Consider the following 6171-nt stretch of genomic DNA (forward strand, 5'->3'; position numbering starts at 1 on the left):
CTTCATGAAAGCAACAAAGCTGCAACACATAAATTTCGGTAACTCTTTCTACAGCACACAAAGCCCGCAAAATGCAGTTTCGATAGCTTTCATATCCAGCGAACGCCTCGTTGACGTCATATCTTAGAAAGTTTTTCACATCCACTTGCATACAATATACACATGTTTTGCGAACTAACTAAATCATTGCAGAGCGAAGGCCCTTCACGACCCCAAATGCGTAGACAAACTGGTAACAATGTGCAACAAGGGGACAACTTTTATGGTGTACGTACCTAGTACTGGTCACAACTCGTATCTTCTTCAGACGTTACGAGGAACCGATTTTATGCCCATCACTTTTTCAGTTTCGACCGAATATTTGCGGCATTTGATACGCTAGTAACTGCTGGCTGTATTGACAAGTGAGTGGATCTGGGGCAATGGGAGGCTACCAGTTGCCCAAAGTATTTCATTAATCATGGATGTTGATTGTCATTTGTGAGGCATGGTTTTTGTGTGGAAACTAAGAGAGGTTGAGTGCACTACCCGCTCACAATAACAGCCGAGCGCATTGTGGGGCTGTATTTATATTAAAGACCTGATTGGATATAACTGCAAATCAGGCTATAGTTTTAAGAATTTGCGTTGCCATTCTTGAATTTTTCCAGTGAGATGTTTGCTTAAAGCTGTTCATTATGTGCAACCTGGTTTTCTGGTGTGCTATGTCTGCTACGGGTTTTCTGTCACTGGTGCTCTTGCTGTAAACATAAAGCTATGTTTGTCTCATGATTGTTTTATGGTTGGCAGCACACTCTGTTTTGGAATGGCTTTAAAACTTAAGGAATAGTCAAAAATACATTATTTTGTGGGCCTAATTTTCTGACCTTAAAACCTTAGCTTAGCCTTAGCCTCTGACCCAAGCCTTAAGCTTGACAAGACGTAAGCCTTCTTTTGTGTGGTTTTACATGTATATTGCATAGCACTGATGCTATCGGGCCTGTTGAACGTCCTTCTTTGCTGACTTACAAATGCCTCCACTTCTTAGCTGAGATGCTGTGATTTCTTGTTATGTGCTGTGGTGTTAACGTACGATTTTTTTGCGCCTCTGAAATATGGGAGGGAGTGACTCCAGATGTCTGTTTTTGCGTTAACGGCCCATAAAAATGCTATATATGGCGAGCAGCTTCCCAGGAAGTTGAGAGGTGTGCAGGAACTGGTTTTCTCTGAATTACTGTACACTTTCAAGGACCTTCGCTGCGTCCGTCTTGGCCAACGACGTCATCAGAAGCGAGCCATGCCGCTACGGCGTCATGGATCGCCAGCCGGCGTGCACGCAACGCACTGGATGGCCGACCGCGTGGGATAATTCGGACAGAAGTCATGCTGCCGGTGACACATCTGTATGGTGGCACAATTTAGCACCTTACGACATTACGAAAACAGCTGATATTGCTGATCAAGTCGGCTCCTTGTGAGCTAACTATGCTGGAAAAGTGCAAACAAGGTGGTACGCTCGCTTTGAGATGTCAGTGGTTACAATAATCTGTGATGCTTAGCTAAATCTTGAAGATTTGTGGAGATGAGTAGCCCCATTACGACGATCCTGGCATCGCTGTGGGACAGTATAGCACTTTTACAACACATTGCCAATGTCTGAAAGGGATTTTCAGTTAGTCTTATTAAGCTCGCGGAGGGCGGAACGATGACTTCATCCTTCAGCGGCACTGCCTCAAGGCAACGCTGCCGAATTTGTTCGTGGTGGCCACCACAGTTATGCTCGCTAACTGAGCTGACACGCGATGCAGATGCAGCAGCTTCCCCAGCGTGCCAGGCGGGCGCGCACGCCTCGTCACACTCGGGCAGCAAGATCGCAGTGCCCGCAGATCAGATGTTGATTGACGTCGATCAGCTGCCACACCGCGTCATCGTCTGGCCGAAATTTGCAGACTCAACTGGCCCACTACATTCATAGTCCCACTTCCTCGAAAGGAGCGTCACCGTGCCCCCCCCCCCCCCCCCCCCCCCCTCCCCGGAAGAAGAGAAACTAGAGATATTGCCAACGCAATCTTCGGCTGGAGCGTCGAAGTCTCCACCCTTACACCAGCTGTGTCAACAGCAGCAGTCCCTCCAGAAGCGCTGCTGGATGTGGTGACCCGCAGCTGCACCGCTGAAAGCAAGGCATGCAGCGCTGCACGCTGCGACTGCAACAGCAACAGCGCAGGGCCTTTGGCGCACAGACCACTGCAAGTGTTTGGGAGGAACTGAATGCTGTGGCCGTTGCACCAGCAAGCAGATGGACATCGAAGACAACGAGGGAGAGCTAGGTGTGCATAGTGATGACTATAAAAAGAAGTAGAGGATTGTGACGGCTGCTGCCTGGTAATACTGCGCTCAAGGTTTCTTTAGATGTCGTGACACTGTTCATCAAAGGTCTTCTCTGAAATTGATACTTGACTCATAATTTGGCCTAAAATAGACATCGTAGCCTAATGATAAGCCCAGAAATGCGCCCGGCACCCATGATAAGGCGCGCAAAGCGGTATTACACAAACATCTATTTAATTCAAGACAAAATAACGTAATTGGCTAACATTCAAGATAGCGACGGCTGCCATCTCTAATTCTGACGAATGCTCAAGATTGCACAAATAGCAGCCAATCCAATTTGGCTATCCTAATAATGAACATATTTCCGTGACAAAAGTTTGCGGTAATAAACGTTACAGGACCAAAGTTTTGACAACTTCCCTATTCAAGCTCACCTGAAAGTTGCTCGTGGAAAAATTTCCATTTTTATGTGATCATAGCGTGAGTTGCGCCGTGGTCAATCGTTTGAGTACAAGTCCAAGTTACGACGACAAATACCTCCCAAGATCTCAAGAATGCAAAATTGAACCTCAGACCGGACAAGCGCCATGGAAACGGGACAAAACTAGGGTTAAGCGTTATCGCTATGCAAAAGGTCCCACTGAAACAACAGCTTCTGTGGGTCGAAGACGCAGGATTAACAGTCCAGAGGAAGTATTTCGGGTCTACTTTCTCAAGACCTCGGCATCGACCGCAACGTCGTGCACAGACACATCCCAGCCCCATTCACCCACGCGAGGAAGCAGACGTCACACCGTCATAGGGGTCGGCCAGAGGTCAATGCGGTGGGGGGGGGGGAGGGGGAGTGCCCGTCCTCCGGTCGGGGGACTTCCGGGAGGCCCCGGTGCACGTCCGCTGGTTTTCTCAGCGCCGCCAGGCTACATCCCGGCAGCGCGGAGTCGGGCTATAGACTAACATACTACGAAGATGCTATCAACATATTAACATGCATTTCGGGCAAAGCTCGGACTACAAGCTGGCATGAGCGGTTGGCACGACTTCAGGCGAGGCATCAAGCCAACCGGTCTGGTGGGAGCAGGCTGGCGCCGCCCTCAGAGGCCAGTGCTGTCCTCAGAGGCCCGTGCTGTCCTCAGAGGCCGGTGCTGTCCTCAGAGGCCGGTGCTGTCCTCAGAGGCCGGTGCTGTCCTCAGAGGCCGGTACTGTCCTCAGAGGCCGGTGCTGTCCTCAGAGGCCGGTGCCGCCCTCACAAGTCGGTGTCGCCCTCAGAGGCCGGTACCGCTCTCAGAGGCCGGGCCGCTCTCAGAGGCTGGGACCGCCATCACCACGGGTACGCTGTCTCAGCGGCACGGCACCGGAACAGTGCTGTGCGAGATGAAGCGCTCGTTAGAGCGCCTCGCGGCTTGAGTTTTTGGAATCCGGCCCTACCTGGCCCGGCTGCCAGGAGTATAATCCGTCCGCCAATCCGGCTCTTTCAAATTGACGACCATTATCGGGTCCGGTCCGGCGAAGTAAAAATATACTTGAAATAAAATTCCGACCCAGTTCGCATTCACGTCCGTGTTGTTGTCATCATGAACAGACCAATGAGCCACATATCAGCATGATAATTGTTTCCCTTAAGCCCTTAAGCAGAGTCCATGGAAACATTCCAGCTGACTACAAAAACAAATAATGATTGGGTCGGTTTGAAGCATTCTGGCCATTTGCCAGAAAAAGTTGCTCCCAGTTGATGAGCTTTATCATTTAGCTGGGTTGAATTAAAGTATATGTTACAATATACCTTGAATGCAAACAGATATTCTGGATGCTGTGTTCAGTGTTATGACCTTAAAAGTAGCAAGTGTAGGGAGTAGAAAGTGAAAAGAAAAACAAATGCTGCTATTAAATGAAAAATCATTAAGAACAGATAACAATGCGACGCATTCCAGGATTATTCCTAATTGGATCACAGCCAACAAAATAAAAGCCTCAGAGACATTTTAACATATTGCCATATTTGAACAGCATCGGTGAACGGTAAACCTTGCACTGGCTAGCTCGTAAGTTGTCCTTTGAACATGGCTGAAATCAAAGATCGGACAGACCCTGAGGGCGCTCACATGACCTGACCACGCCCTGATCGGGTCAGGTCTAATCGTGGCGCCTGTATGGAATTGGGCTTCTCGGTTCATGAGGCTGGCGCAACCAAGGTTGGAAACGTGCCACTGCAGAGGACTGGCTACTGAGTCGGTGGCACCACTGTTGAACTCTGGTCTGCTGCTAACTTCATTCCGGCTCTCTCAGTTCGCATATGCATCTCATAAGCGGATGAAGACTCAAAACTACTTAATATCATGTTGTACATAGTGTAGGGCAGTTTTACTATTATATACTCTATATTATGCTGTACAGCTGGTGCGTTTTTGCAACATCGCGAAATTAACTTGAACTTTATTCAGCACGAGGAAACACTTTGATCTTCGACGAAAATAAGCTATAAAATGACTTTGTGCAGCATGCGTTTCACGGATAATGCGCTTGAAATGGCAAGGAACAGGCAAAGTGACTGCATCGACATCAGCTCGTCAAACGGGTAATCTGACTTGGTGGTGACCTAAAGTAGTAAAAACTGGTGTGCTCTTCTTTTTGTGTTTAATTCATGTCGGTTCAGTGACGGACTATTGTGCCAACAAGTCACACTCTTTATCAGCTCACTGCACTTATCGAACACGACAGGGCGGCGGCCCATCTGTTCACCTACTTTGAATTTAGGGCCCCGCACTTCTGTCGGGGGCCGTCTGATAATCTGCTCGGGTACACTCCATCTTTCGGGGGCCCTTTGCACAGGGATTTGGGTAATTCTTATTTGAATGGAAGGCCCTGCGTTCTTGTCGAGCCCCTTCTGATAAGCTGCTGGGGTGCATTCCATCGTTCGGGGGTCATTTACATCGAGTCTTGAGCGCTTCCTATTCGAATGGCGGGCCCTTCACTCTTGTTAGAAGCCCTATTTGTTAATCTGCTCGGACACACTCGATCATTCGGAGGCCCTCCACATTGGTTCTTCGGACCTTGCTATTGAAATGGAGGTTCCTACGTTCTTGACGAGGGTCATATGTAATAAGCTGCTCGGGAACTGGCCCCGCGCTCTTGTCGGGCCCACATTGACTACCTGTCCGAGCACACTCGATCATTCCGAGGTTCTCCATGCTGTGTTTTGGTTACTTCCTATTTGAATGGATGGCCCTATGTTCTTGGCAAGTCCCATCTGTTAAGCTGCTCGGGCCGGTGGAGGATACAGACGGGGACGGGGAAGGCACGGCACCATGCCCTCCCCCCCCCTCCCCCCATGAACCATGCCGGGGGACCTATAGGCTCCAAGGGGGCCCACAGCCGGCAGAACGGACGCGGTTTTCTAACAAAGCATTACACACAACACAATTGGACGTCTTTGAGCTAGCAGGACGACCAAAGAAGCGGTTGCTGGCACAAATAAAGAGTTTCATAATCAGGTAAAGTAATTCTTTGCTGATTGAGGGTGTTGCTTGGGAGAATTTTGGGGTTCATTACGACGGTGTTCAGAGACAAAACGCTGTTTCCTCGGAGCCCATATGTCCATTGGCCGGTCAGTCTGATTGCAAAGGAGCTTTCCCACGTTGCCCTTGATCTCTTTGCATTTTCTCGTAGGGACCAATCCTGCTGTTGGGTTGCTATCCTTCATTGCATGCCTGAGCGCTCTTGATCGAGTCAGGTTTTCCTCCACAGATTTTCCCGTTCTCCCGAAGGCTCTGCAGCTTTTTGCGGGGCCCATGTACTAGGACACACTCAGTTCTCAGGGGCCCCATAATATTAGTATCGGGTTCTTTCTAGCCGTGCTCAGGGGGT

Source organism: Pollicipes pollicipes, unplaced genomic scaffold, assembly GCF_011947565.3.
Source record: "Pollicipes pollicipes isolate AB1234 unplaced genomic scaffold, Ppol_2.1 Scaffold_1600;HRSCAF=1878_pilon_pilon_pilon, whole genome shotgun sequence".
Taxonomy (NCBI): domain Eukaryota; kingdom Metazoa; phylum Arthropoda; class Thecostraca; order Pollicipedomorpha; family Pollicipedidae; genus Pollicipes; species Pollicipes pollicipes.